The sequence below is a fragment of the Podarcis bocagei genome, assembly GCF_964188305.1.
Source record: "Podarcis bocagei genome assembly, chromosome: 12".
Taxonomy (NCBI): Eukaryota; Metazoa; Chordata; class Lepidosauria; order Squamata; family Lacertidae; genus Podarcis; species Podarcis bocagei.
Window position 1 is genome coordinate 7,644,874 of NC_138137.1, and position 14,419 is coordinate 7,659,292.

Below are 14,419 nucleotides of genomic sequence, written 5' to 3' on the forward strand. Positions count from 1 at the left end.
TCACAGTTTATTAATAGAAATAGCACAAAGTCATGAAAGCAAAAACGAAATGTAGCAATCACGTATATGGGCAGGCTGCACTTACTCAGAGACGAGAAATAGTAACTGCACATGCTCAGTATTACTTTACGTATTCCAGTTCCGAGCCTGGATTTTGATTAAGCCAAATGTATGTGGTATAGCGGGAAGCAGGTGGTGCTGTGGTCTAAACCACTGAGCCTCTTGGGCTTGCCGATCAGAAGGTCGGCAGTCCCCGTGACGGGGTGAGCTCCCGTTACTCGGTCCCAGCTCCTGCCAGCCTAGCAGTTCGAAAGCACGTCAAAGTGCAAGTAGATAAATAGGTATTGCTCCGGCGGGAAGGTAAACGGCGTTTCCATGTGCTGCTCTGGTGCTGGCCACATGACCCAGAAAAACTGGACAAACGTCAGCTCCCTCAGCCAGTAAAGTGAGATGAGCGCCGCAACCCCAAGTTGTTCGCGACTGGACTTAACTGTCAGGGGTCCTTTACCTTTACCTTTTATGTTGTATCGCAATGTGTCAGTCTACAAATAGGCTGCATTGTTTTGCTATACCTCCGGGTATAGGGTATAATAATAATAATATGAATATTGTTTAGTACGTTTTAGTTAAACACTTCATATTCAAGAACAAAATGCACCAAGAGTTTGTGTATGGCCAGCAAATGCCATGTCACGTGTTTCCTTTCCTTTCTGGCAAGAGAGGGAGAAAAGTGAGCAGGTTAGAAAAGAACCCTAGAAATACAGAGAGCAGAGGACGCAAGGATCCCAACCTCTTTGTAATTGCAAGCATAACACCCGCTGTGGTAGAGAATCTTCTCATACTTAAGGCTTTATAAGCCGTGTATTTGTGAAGTTACCTTCTGCCTCCCAGCCATATGCTGCTCTGCTGTATATTTATTTCTTGCAGTTGTAATATATAGAAAACAAAGCAGAAACCTGGGAGAAAGGAGAAAAGCATCATGGGATGAAAGTATGTTGGCAGGGTGGCTCATGTTCATCTGTACGACACAGTATCATGTGATTACTTGCACATCACCATGAATCATCATCAGATATCTAATGCTAAAATAGACATATGGCAGACACACAGCCAGTCCTTATTTTATAGGCCTTAGGGTATGGCTTTGTTGCTGTTTCTAGAATGAGGTGTGCAATACTTAAGTTTTGGGCATGTAAATACTAAGGGTTTGGGTGAAAAGAGATCTTACTATAAATGAAATTGAAAGTACATCAGAGCAGAAACCCATTTCCTCCCCCTCCTACTGTGTTAATCTGTAAAATCCTGTTGCCTTGATGCATGCATAAATTAACAATCATATTTGTGTGTGTTTTAGTAGAATCGACCCACTGCGTAGAAGAGTGAGTTGGGTGCGGACAAAAGTTCAGAGAGTGAATTTCTGGTGAGAGGCCACAACAACGGAAGCAAGGTAAGGAGGGTAGGAATCAGCTAAGAGAGAGATGAAACTGCAATAGATCAAACCCTGCTGTTCTCTTAGCCAAATGGCCTTTGTGGGAGAGCTTTAAAAAGGCCCTGTCCTTCAGCTGAGAGTGTGCCTGAAGCTGTAATTAGCTTCAAACCATGGCCTGTCCTACGCAAAAGGAAAATGTCACACAGTGGTGGGCGTTCTTGGAGACATTGTGGTAGAATCTGGGTACCAGCTGTTGCCTCTGGAAAAGAACTTGCTGTGGACACCCACAGCTCTGCGAGGCTGGCAGGAGGCAGATCCGGTGTTCCTCTTCCTTCACACCTCTTTCCCCTTTCCAGTTTTTTTTCTAGGCAACCCAGTGGGACAAAAAAAAAAGTCTGGTTCAGGAACTTCTAAACCGGTACCAGATCCACTCCTGTGCTTCACACAGGGCCATCCGCAATCAGAACTCATTTAGCCAGGGAGGCATGTGCAAATAATTAGGGAGGGGCAGGATGTGAGACCACTCTATTTTAGACACACTCTCATTACTGTTCCCTTTTGGCCCTCCCTTGGAATGTTCCACGCATTTTGACACACCTACTGATTGCCAGATGAGTGTGTCAGTTACCACTTAGTACTCATCTGATGACCAGCTGACATTTACTGAATGATTCATCCACACAATAGCCCCTGCTGAATTTGGACTTCATGAACACGTTACAATCAGAACACATGTAAAGCAGGCAGACTGCTGTGAAATCTGTACTCTAATAAAGTCCAAAGGAGCTCCTAAAAGTTTGCATTTATGAATCTAACCTCTACCTTTACTCTCTGAAAGCAGCAGTATAACCAAATCCCTCTGGAGTTCTACAACTCTTCCCTCCCATTGTGGCCTCTCTACCTCAATCCATCCAAGTAAGGAGTGCTAAATAATAAAATAATAAAAATGGCAGTCAAGGACAACAAGATGAAGAGGAGGAAGATAAAAGGAATGTTGCCACACATAAAACAGAAACCCAGTCAGATGGGCAGGGTATAAATAATAAAATTCTTCTTATTCTTCTTATTAAACATGCAACATAAGGCAAATGCAGCATATTCCACTGTGTAATGCTCTTGGCTATCACAGTTGCCACCTTGACCTTGTAGCCAGCCAGCAACAGCCTCTCCCCAATGTACATGTACTTAATTGTTCAAGAAATCCAAGATTCCACTGCTGGTAAACACTCTCAGCCAATAACCGTCAGCTGCCTGCAGTGAAGTATAATTCCCACAATTCAACTGCATCTTTCCATAATGCATTTTTCACCTCCTGATAATGCATCCTCAAACCTGTTTCCTGTTGATCCATTAAGTGCCTATATATTCTAGTGGTTCATTCTCACTCTACTGACTTTTAATAATATGCAGCTATCCTCTTGTGATAACTATAGTGGTAGCAATTCTCTTTAGTCAACTTGTAATTACTTGGTGCAGTTTTTTCTTCCCAAATTCATCCTTAAGAGATGACTCTGATAATCTCTTGCAACTAATGGTTTGGAGGTTGACAATGTTTTTTTTTTTAATTTGTTTGTTGCATTCATATCCCACATTTTCTTTAAGGAGCTCAGCATGGTGCGTACCATTTAGCCGGGTGACCTTGGACCAGTCAGTGTCTCAGCCCAACTCACCTCACAGGGCTGTTGTGAATATAAAAATAGGAAGAAAAGAACAATGCATATCACCTTGAGCTTTTTGGAGGAAAGATGGGATAGAAATGTGAAAAATAAACAGATCATCATCATAATCATAAATTGTTTGGGCTACACTAGTGGTTGTTAAAGTATCTAGGAAAGTAGGGGAAGAGATGGGCTGAATTTGCCAAGCTGGAGACTTGAAATACAGCTGGCTGCTTCCCTAATCCTGGAGAGACCACTGTAAGCCAGTGGGAATCTTGCACCCTTTGCCCTGAGTGGCACGTAAGTGGCTGCTGGCAGCAGTGAGAGAAGAATAGGATGGGATTCCCATTGCTACCCTACAGTTTGTGCCTTTTGTAGCAGTGCCTAACTATTCCATCCTCAAAAAAAAAAAAAAAAAAAAAGTACCAAGTATGAGCCCTGCAAATGGTAGGATCACTTTCAACGGTTCTTTTAGCAGTGGTAGAATGGAGATGAGCATGGAAGCAAAAGTACTGTTTGCTAAGTTTCTTCTCTACACTTTATGTGTACATTTCTTTTCTACATTTTATTTGTACACCCAGCACATTCTGCATACACTATACACTCAATAGTGGTTCACAACAAAGCAAGGCAAAAAACAAAAAAAAGTAAATATAGAAAAACCCTCAGCTGAGGCAGCAATGGAGAATCTCCAGCTTTATAATATGTCTATGAAAAACTGATTGCTTTAGATTATTTATGGATTCCAACTGTCTCCACCCCAATTAATGTTCAGGGAAAGAAAATAGTTATTTTTTTTTTTTATAAAATTTTTATTGGTTTTACGAAATTTTTTAAAAAACAAACAAACACTTAAGAAAACAAACATACACGTATAATTTCATAACATATTTTCATAAACCTCTTTTCTAAGACTTCCCCATACCCCCCCTTTCTGCATCCCAATGTCCATAATTTTGTAGCAACTCCCAATTGTTACTTTCCAACCTTAATCATCTTAGTCATCTCTATATTCTAACCTTATGTCACTGTATCCCTTTGTTCCTAAGAACCAAAACACTCTAACATTCATTAAGTTTATAATAGTCCTTAAGATATCTTTTGAATTTTCTCCATTCTTCTTCCGCTGTCTCTTTTCCTTGATCACGGATTCTGCCTGTCATCTCTGCCAATGTCATATAGTCCATCACTTTCATCTGCCATTCTTCCAGAGTGGGTAGATCTTGTGTCTTCCAATACTTTGCGATGAGTATTCTTGCTGCTGTTGTAGCGTACATGAAAAAAGCTCTGTCCTTCTTTGACACCAATTGGCCGACAATGCCCAAGAGAAAGGCCTCTGGTTTTTTAGGAAAAGTACATTTAAGTACCTTTTTCATTTCATTATAGATCATTTCCCAGAAAGCCTTAATCTTCGGGCATGTCCACCAAAGGTGGTAGAAGGTACCTTCAGTCTCTTTGCATTTCCAACATTTGTTATCGGGCAAGTGATAAGTTTTTGCCAGCTTGACTGGGGTCATGTACCACCTGTATACCATTTTCATAATGTTTTCCTTTAAGGCATTACATGCCGTAAATTTGATACCGGTGTTCCATAACCATTCCCAGTCATCTGACATAATGTTATGACCAACATCCTGTGCCCACTTAATCATGGCTGATTTGACTGTTTCCTCCTGTGTATTCCACTTCAGCAACAAGTTATACATTCTAGATAAATTCTTAGTGGTAGGTTCTAACAATTCGGTTTCTAATTTTGATTTTTCCACCTGGAAGCCGACTTTCCTGTCCTGTTTAAAAAATTCCATTATTTGACGGTATTGAAACCAATTTTCCACTTTATGTTTCAATTTCTCCTGGCTTTGTAATTTGAACTTATCTCCATCTTGTTCTAAGATTTCCCAATACTTCGGCCATCCGACCTCCATATTGAGTTTTTTCACAGCATTAGCCTCCACTGGTGACACCCATCTAGGGGTTTTATTTTCCAATAGATCTTTATATCTTATCCAAACATTAAACAATGCTTTTCTGACAATATGATTTTTAAAGGCACTGTTAACTTTATCATACCAAAGATATGCATGCCATCCAAAAGCGTTATTGAAACCTTCCAGATCCAAAATGTCTGTATTCTCGAGGAGCATCCATTCTTTGAGCCAGCAAAAAGCTGCTGCCTCATAATACAATTTTAGGTCCGGCAGGGCAAAACCCCCTCTTTCTTTAGCATCTGTCAGTATTTTAAATTTAATTCGGGGCTTTTTGCCCTGCCAGACAAATTTCGAAATATCTTTGTGCCACCTCTTAAAACATTCCATCTTGTCAATAATCTGCAAGGTCTGAAACAAAAATAGCATTCTAGGCAATACATTCATTTTAATTACTGCAATTCGGCCTAACATTGACAGTTTCAAATTTGACCATATTTCTAAGTCTTTTTTAATTTCTGACCAACATTTCTCATAGTTGTCCTTATACAAATTCTGATTCTTGGATGTTAGATAAACCCCTAGATATTTGACCTTTTTGACCACAGTCAAACCTGTTTCCTCTTGAAATTTCTCCTTTTCCATGTCTGTTAGGTTTTTCCCTAAAACTTTGGTTTTTAGCTTGTTCAACTTAAATCCAGCTACCTGGCCAAACTGTTGTATTATTTCTAATACCTTTTTCGTACTAGTGTTTGGCTCTTGTAAAGTCAATACTAAGTCATCTGCGAACGCTCTTAACTTGTAATGTTTAGCTCCGACCTGCACACCTTTAACCTGCTGGTCATTTCTTATCATATTCAGCAAGACCTCCAGAACTGTAATAAAGAGTAATGGGGAAATCGGGCACCCCTGTCGTGTTCCTTTTTCTATCTTAAGCTCCTCAGTCACCACATTATTTACAATCAGTTTGGCCTTTTGTTCAGAGTATATTGCAGCCATACCATTCTCAAAACCCCGGCCTACCCCCATCCTATGCAGATTCTTCTTCATAAAACTCCAAGAAATATTGTCAAAGGCTTTCTCCGCATCCACAAATATCAATACTGCTTTAGTGTTTATATTCACCTCTAGCTTTTCCAGAATGTCTATAACATTCCTTACATTGTCCGCCAGGTGTCTTTTAGGGAGAAAGCCTGCTTGGTCCTTATGAATCATCTCCATCAAAACTCTTTTGAGTCTTTTTGCCAAAATGTCTGCAAAAATTTTGTAATCCACGTTGAGCAATGATATTGGGCGGTAGTTCTTGAGTTGGGTCTTTTCAGTCTCTGACTTTGGTATGAGTGAAATATATGCCTCTTTCCACGATTCAGGTGCCCTTTTTCCTTCAAGGATCTCATTACAAACTTCTCTTAATGGTTGAATCAACCATTCCTTCAGCGATTTGTAGTATCTAGAAGTCAATCCATCTGGTCCCGGAGATTTGCCCAGTTGCATATTCTGAATGGCAACCTCTATCTCTTGTTCTGAGATTCTCTGGTTCAAGTCCATCTTACTTTGCTGAGAGATGTTTTGTAATCCATATCTTCCAAGGAATTTGTCTATATCTTCTTCATTTTGCGGGCCTTGAGTATAGAGTTTTTTGAAATAACTTAAAAAGCAATTTCTAATTTCATTGGGTTTAGATATGTTCTTTCCATCCACCTCTAAACTTGTAACTGTATTTAGTTTCTGTCTTTTCTTCAATTGCCATGCCAAAAGTTTACCACATTTATTTGCTGATTCAAAAGTTTTTTGCTTCATTTGCTTTATCTTCCATTCAATCTCTTGGTTCATCAATTCCATATATTGGGTTTGATATAACTTGATCTCTCTTAAAATGTCCTGAGACTTTGGTTTTGTTCTTAATTTCCTCTCTCCTTCCTTTATCATTTCCAAGATCTTCTCTTTTTTCTCATTTTGTTTTTTCCTCTTTATTGAATTTTGTTGAATCAAAAATCCTCTCATAACCGCTTTACTTGCATCCCAGATCACTCTTTTCTCCACGTCGGTCCTCAAATTTATTTCAAAATAGTCTTTTAGGGTCTTTTGGGCCTTCGTGAGAATCTCCTTATCTCGAAAGAGGGTGTCATTCATTCTCCATCTAAATTGACCAGATATTGTAGGTTTCATCTCCATCTTCACGGCGTTATGGTCGGAGCAAGTTTTTGGGCAGATTTCCACTTTCTTAATCTTTGGAGCCAGTCCACTAGTAACCCAAATTTGGTCAATTCTGGTCCAGGTCATCATTGCTTGGGAGAAAAAGGTTCCCTCTCTCTCCAGAGGGTTCCTTGTTCTCCAAATGTCTATCAAGTCCATATTTTCTGTCATTTCGAAAAAAGTCTTAGGGAGTCTCCCTTCTTTGGTGACTGTTAGTCTTTGTGCCTTGTCCATATTAGTGGAGACCACGCCATTCATGTCTCCCATGATTATCATATTATAATCCAAATAGTCCGTCAAGGTTTCATGAAGTCTCTTAAAGAAGTCAGATTTGCCTTCATTTGGTGCATAAATTCCAACGACTAAGAATTTTTCTCCATGTACTTGTATCTCCACAGCCAGATATCTCCCTTGTTCATCTTTGAATATCATTTTTGGAGCCCATTTCTCCTTCACATATATTACAACTCCTCTCTTCTTAACTTTATCTGATGAAATAAATTCTTGTCCTAGCCTTTTATTTGAAAGTAATCTCCTATGGGCTCTGGTTATGTGAGTTTCTTGTAAGCATATCAAGTCCAATTGTTCTTTATTCAATATATGAAATACTTGTCTTCTCTTCAAAGGCCCATTGAGCCCATTACAATTCCAACTAAGGAATTGCAGAGCCATCTTGTTATTTTCTTAAGACTCCTCCAACAGCTCCAAGTTGTTGCTCTTCTTCTGATGGTAATGATTTTTGTCCAGGCAAGAGATTCAAGATGTCCAATGCTCTCCTCTGTTCTGCAAGTACGTCCACAGTCCCCTTCTGTAAATCCTCCTGGTATCTTGCCAAAAATTTGTCTTTGTCTTGAATTGTCTTTATTTTCACTTTCTTTGCCTTGTAGTCAAATGACAGTCCTTGTGGGAACTCCCACCTAAAGCGAATAGTGTTCTTCTTTAGCAAGAGAACCAAGTCCTTGTAAAAGTTTCTTAAGTCCAAAATGTATTTTGGGATGTCTTTAAAGATCTGTACAGCTGAATTTCCAATTTGCAGGGCCTTTTCGAAGTGTAATCCTAATATTTTGTCTCTTTCCTCCTTGGATCTGAGTGTAATCAAACAGTCTCTCGGTGTCTTTCTATCTTGCTTTTTACCCAATCTGAAGGCAGTCGTGATTTTAAATTCGTCTTCCTCAAGGTCCCAACAATCCGCAAACTCCCGTGTCAAGTATTCCACAAGGCTGTCTCTTTCGTTCTCCGGAATCAGTCTTAATTTTAAATTTCTCTCTTTCCTCTGTAACTCCCACAAGGCCAATGTTGCATCATGCTCATATACCTTCTTGGCAAGGGGCTCTAGCTTCTCCTGTGTCTCTCCGGCAGTGGCTTTGGCCTCCTCGGCAATTTGGCGCGTGGTGGCGTTCTCCTCTACCAATCTATTTATAGATTCTGTATTCTGATTTAATCTTGTTGATATTTCTGTTAATTTTTGTGTGTTCTCTGAAGTCTGTTTTGTCAAAGACTCCAGGGTTTGGTTTATCTTGAGCAAGGCCTCTGTCACAGCTTCCATAGAGACGGCTGCTCCTTTATCTTGACCTGTTGTTCCTGCTGATCCGGCTGTTGCGCCTGAGATTGAACCTCTTTTCTTTGCCTGTTGCAGCTGCAGCTGTTGTTGTTGCTGTTGTTGCTTGATCTTGGCTCTTGTGACTATCTCTTCTTGTGGGCCACTCATGTCAAGGTCAATTCCCACGGGATTTGTTCTCCCTTGGAAAATTCCACTGTCTTAAGCCGTGCCGAACTTTTCCTCTAGAGGGAGCAAATCAAAATGGCCATAGAGCAAAATTTCCAAGTACCAAAGCAAAGGAGACAGTCCAAAAAGTGAGAAAAAGGGAAATAACACAGTCCAAGCCAATGTTACTAAATACTTATAACTTCAAATTGCCACAGTTGCCCAATTTATACTGTTTCTTCTTGTGATATACAATAGTCAGGCAGTGTAGAAACTTTGTATCAAAGTATCACTTCACAGGGAAAAGTCAGTTCAGTGTACTAAGAAGGCAGACCGTTTCATACATTCAAACAGATGAGACAGCAGATGTTTTTTTTCCTCCAAATAAGTCATGCAGTTAATGGTCAGATTCGCCTCCCCTCTGCCCTGCTTGCTAGAGGGGAGATCAAAGGTTTAAATGTCCGGTTTAGCTGATCAAAGGACAGATTTAAACGGATGCAGGTTTAAAGTTCCGTTGCTTTCGCTTTCATGCAGTCGGGGGGAGGCAGACTTCCTTTGTTTAAATCTCCCCCGTTTTTAGCCCAATTTTTTAAAAATGAAAGAGTCCCGGTTATTTTTCAGTTCTTACTCACGGGGAATCAGTCCGAATTTCTTTTCAGGAAGGAATCGGCGCTCTCCGCTTATGGCGACGCGGCTTCACTTCGCAGGCTGGGTAGCGACTCTCAGCACCGCGCTCACTCCCGATGTCGATCCGTAGCCTTTAAAAAGGCTCTTTCACGGTACCGGGGGGCGCGAAGGTGCCCACCGAGTCTCCTTGTTCTCAGGCTTCAGCGCCTGGGATTTTAGGGGTCCCCCGCTTGCCGTAGCGGGTAAGACCCGAACTTGCGAAGCAGTCCTTCTCCGGAGCTCGGAGCTAGGACCGCCATTAAGCGCTGGCACCGACCGGAAGTCCTCGGGAAAGAAAATAGTTAACACCCTTTGTGTCTCTAGCAATTGATTTCATCTGTGCTTGAAATATATTGCAGTCACTTTATCCTTTAATTATTAGATTATTCCTTCTTAATTTAATTGAATTAGCATGATTTGAAGAGCTACTTCTGAAGGTGCTTGCTAGCAGAAGGGTTAACAGCAAAACATTCTTACACATACAATGCTAATACTCTGGGCCACGTAGATATGGTTCTATATCCTATCCAGTCAGTTTATAGGGCTAGCTCTTCCTTAACTCCACAGCAGAACTACAGTGGTTAAGAACTTAATTCATTCTGGAGGTCTCTTCTTAACCTGAAACTGTTCTTAACTTGAGGTACCACTTTAGCTAATGGGGCCTCCCGCTGCCCCATCGCGGCACAATTTCTGTTCTCATCCTGAAGCAAAGTTCTTAACCCAAGGTACTATTTCTGGGTTAGCAGATTCTGTAACCTGAAGCGTCTGTAACCTGAGGTACCACTGTACTTTAGATTATTTTGTGGATTAAGGGTTGACACAGCAATACGTTTTGAAACGGTCCATTTCATCAGAATTATTAGAATCCCTTCCCCCAAAGAACACTAGGTTCAGGTGCAATGCAAATCCATTCTTTAGTTAGCTAAACCATTCGTAGGAAGCCTTCAGCCTATGGGACCTAATTAGACCTGGCAGTCTTCCACATTTGGCCCATGAGGCCACACCCACTTGTCCCACACCTGGCACCAGGTGATAGATGCTGAGAGCAAATCCCTTTGAAATTGTTGCCTGAAGTTGTAATGATGTCAAGTGATTGGCAGTAAGGTGGCCCCACCTAAATGTCGAAGTTGGCCTGCAATGGGTGAGGGAAGTAAGGATCTAGCCCCCAGGCTGGATCCAGTTCTTAACGCTGAGCAAAATTATGGTTTATTTGAACACTGAACCATAAACTTCAAATCTTAAACCCCAGTTTGAAGCTTGCAAGTTTGCAAATCACTGTTTGTGCTAAATTCAGTCAATTGACAACCACAGTTATGGCTGCTGCTCCACTGCAGGAGCCTTCTGCACCAAGCAGAGGTGAATGAACTTAATGAAATTATAAACCAGAGCAGATGGAAATCAAGAGCGGGCAAGCAGCCCTAAACTATTGTTTGGCTGATGTTTGTTGGAAAGTTCAAACTATGGTGTGGTTTCTTAACTATGGCTAGCATAATGTTTCACATTGCATCTGAACCAAGACTTCATTTGGCTCTTGACTCAGTGAAGCTACCCCAGAATGTAGCTCTGGTTCTTACGCAAAGGAGACTACCAAGAGCTTATGGTCAGAAGTTTGGAGCAAGAACACTATTCCCACTGGTCATACTGTTGTAATATGGATGGCCATGGGATGGTATCAGCTCTGTGCTAATGACTGTACTTCCTGGTAGACGCTTAAGATGTAACTGCAAACGTTTCTTCCTAATCACCACTATGAAGCTAAATTGTTTATTTTGAAAATTTTTAATAATCTTTACCTTCTTTACCTTATTGAAATTAGGTAATATTGTGGTAATTAGGTAATATAACCAGTTCGTATTTTCTATTTGAAATTCCCTCATTTTTGACATTTTTATTTACCCAGGCATTTTAACTGACTAACCCTAAACCATAAAAGTAATTTATACTGCTATTTTCTATAATTTTTATTTTTGAACAAAAAAATATTATGTATACTATTGTTGTGGAATCCGGATTAGATGGGCAGTTTATAAATGCTTTACATAAATAACATATCTGATAGTTGTTTTTAAACTATAATAATTTCTTTTTACTGTAGATTCAAAATCTGAATGCAGGGATTTCATAGGAAGAGATGCAGTCACCCTTCAAGGAAGTTTCAGTCTGCAAGTGATTACTAGCTTATTACAAAGTGTTTTCAGATTCCCACAACTTGCAATCACCTGGGAAATACAATGGTATTTAATAACTGGTAAAGTCTGGACATACCTTCCCAGTATGTTTATTTTTCTGTATATCTTTTATTCTCTCACCCAAAGCAGATGTTAAGATATGGTGGCCAAGACACGCTGCCAGAAGATATCAGGTCAAATCACTTAACTTTGTTTTGCTTCAATCCCACAACTAATTAAATCACTTGTTTTTACATTGAACCCTAATAAAACACCGCTAGATAGCTGCACTGTGATCTCTTGGCCACACTTACGAAAAAAAAATATGAGCACATGGGAAATCAACAATGCAGACAAAGACTTCTAAAATTCATATTTCATACCATATGTTTCATATTTTTTTAACAGGAGATTTTTATCTGTCCTAATGTGGCTAGTAGGAATAATTACTATGGGTTTTTCTGGAAATGCTAAAATAATTGCACTGCAGTGAGAGGGGTAGATGTGCTCTTAGTCTGGCACTGCAGTCTTTGAATCTATAAAGTTCCCTTGGAAAGATTATGGAAACCAAATTCAGCAAGTCCTTTCTTACCCATTCCACCTTTTGCAGCAGAGAATTAAAGCAAGTTTATAAGGCAACTGACGCATTCATTCATTCATGGGCTTTACCCACTGGCACAACCACCCACAAATGGTTTCACTCATAAGAAGCACAAACCGCAGTAGGATTGTCGGATACACATTCCAGAGGGGATGAGATGTGATTGGAAGGCACAATAGAAGTTCCTCAGAAACCGTGCAGATTAGCATCAAAGTCAAACAATCCATGCCTCTTTCTAGCCCCAATGGGAATTTCGAACAGGTAAAAAGCAGAATAGGTGAGAGATGGAACTTTTGCAAAACTTGGGAATACTTATTTTTGGGAAAGGGGGGTAACGAAACCAGAAGAGATAAGCCACTTGCTCAGGTGAACTTTAACAGGGAGAAATGTAAAGTATTGCACTTGGGCAAAAAAAAATGAGAGGCACAAATACAAGATGGGTGACACCTGGCTTGAGAGCAGTACATGTGAAAAGGATCTAGGAGTCTTGGTTGACCACAAACTTGACATGAGCCAACAGTGTGACGCGGCAGCTAAAAAAGCCAATGCAATTCTGGGCCTCATCAATAGGAGTATAGCATCTAGATCAAGGGAAGTAATAGTGCCACTGTATTCTGCTCTGCTCAGACCTCACCTGGAGTACTGTGTCCAGTTCTGGGCACCACAGTTCAAGAAGGGCACTGACAAACTGGAACGTGTCCAGAGGAGGGCAACCAAAATGGTCAAAGGCCTGGAAACGATGCCTTATGAGGAACGGCTAAGGGAGCTGGGCATGTTTAGCCTGGAGAAGAGGAGGTTAAGGGGTGATATGATAGCCATGTTCAAATATATAAAAGGATGTCACATAGAGGAGGGAGAAAGGTTGTTTTCTGCTGCTCCAGAGAAGCGGACACGGAGCAATGGATCCAAACTACAAGAAAGAAGATTCCACCTAAACATTAGGAAGAACCTCCTGACAGTAAGAGCTGTTTGACAGTGGAATTTGCTGCCAAGGAGTGTGGTGGAGTCTCCTTCTTTGGAGGTCTTTAAGCAGAGGCTTGACAACCATATGTCAGGAGTGCTCTGATGTGTTTCCTGCTTGGCAGGGGGTTGGACTCGATGGCCCTTGTGGTCTATTCCAACTCTATGATTCTATGATTCTAGGTGATGGTCAAGGGCAGAAGTCAAGAACCTATAGCCACCTCTACACGCCCTCTCATATTCCCTGGTATCTGGGCCAGGACTGTCCATGTCAGGCTTCCTCAACCTTGGCCCTCCAGATATTTTTGGCCTACAACTCCCATGATCCCTAGCTAGCAGGACCAGTGGTCAGGGATGATGGGAATTGTAGGTTGAGGAAGCCTGGTCCATGTAGCTGCAACCTGCTTTTAGCCAAACATCCCACATCACTTTCCTCTGATCTCCACTACATGTACAAGGTATGCTACGATCCTTGGGATTCCAGATTCTCAGCTAGACAACAGAACAGTCCTGGTTTAAGAATACACGAATGCATGAAATTAAAAAAAATGTTTCTCTCTCTTCCAGACCTATCTTGCATGAAGTCAGGCCATTGGTTCCACATTGCCCAGTACAGTGACAGCAAATGTCTTCCCCAGCTCTGCTACCTGAAAGACTTTTAACTGGAGATGTCACAACTGAACTATGACCCTTCCCCAGGAATGACTCTTCTCGGTACGTAAAAAAAAAAGGGTAAAGAACCCCCCCCCCCCCGGTCATAAAGTATGTTTTAATTGTGTGATTTAGGTGCTGTAGATTTGAACTGATCTTGCTAAATAAACTACACAGGAGTTTAATCACAGATGCATAGATTTCTTAAGGCTACAAGAAATTGGATGTAACATTTGATCCCTGAAACAGACGCCATCAGCTCAAACAGGATGCTGGCTTCAGCCTGCCATAAAGATAGAGCAACAGCTAGCAACATGCCATGCTTAACTAAGGGTGATAATGGCTGAACAAACAATAAGAGATAAGGCATCACCCCTATCAGCCAGTAACTAGCCCACTTGATCAGTCAGGAGCAACTTTGTATTGCTAACACGACAGGCAAATCCTGAACCATCAAGCC

The 14,419-nt window shown here is 40.9% G+C and overlaps 1 long non-coding RNA gene across 1 annotated transcript in view; it reads left to right on the plus strand.

Annotated features, from left to right (window-relative positions):
* LOC308570422 overlaps positions 1 to 14,419 on the plus strand; it is a 204,522-nt gene that overhangs the window by 175,565 nt on the left and 14,538 nt on the right. The window contains exons 4-6 of the long non-coding RNA XR_014001163.1: positions 1,358 to 1,447; positions 11,675 to 11,745; positions 13,876 to 14,022. This is a non-coding gene — a long non-coding RNA (uncharacterized lncRNA). The remainder of the gene's footprint in view (positions 1 to 1,357; positions 1,448 to 11,674; positions 11,746 to 13,875; positions 14,023 to 14,419) is intronic.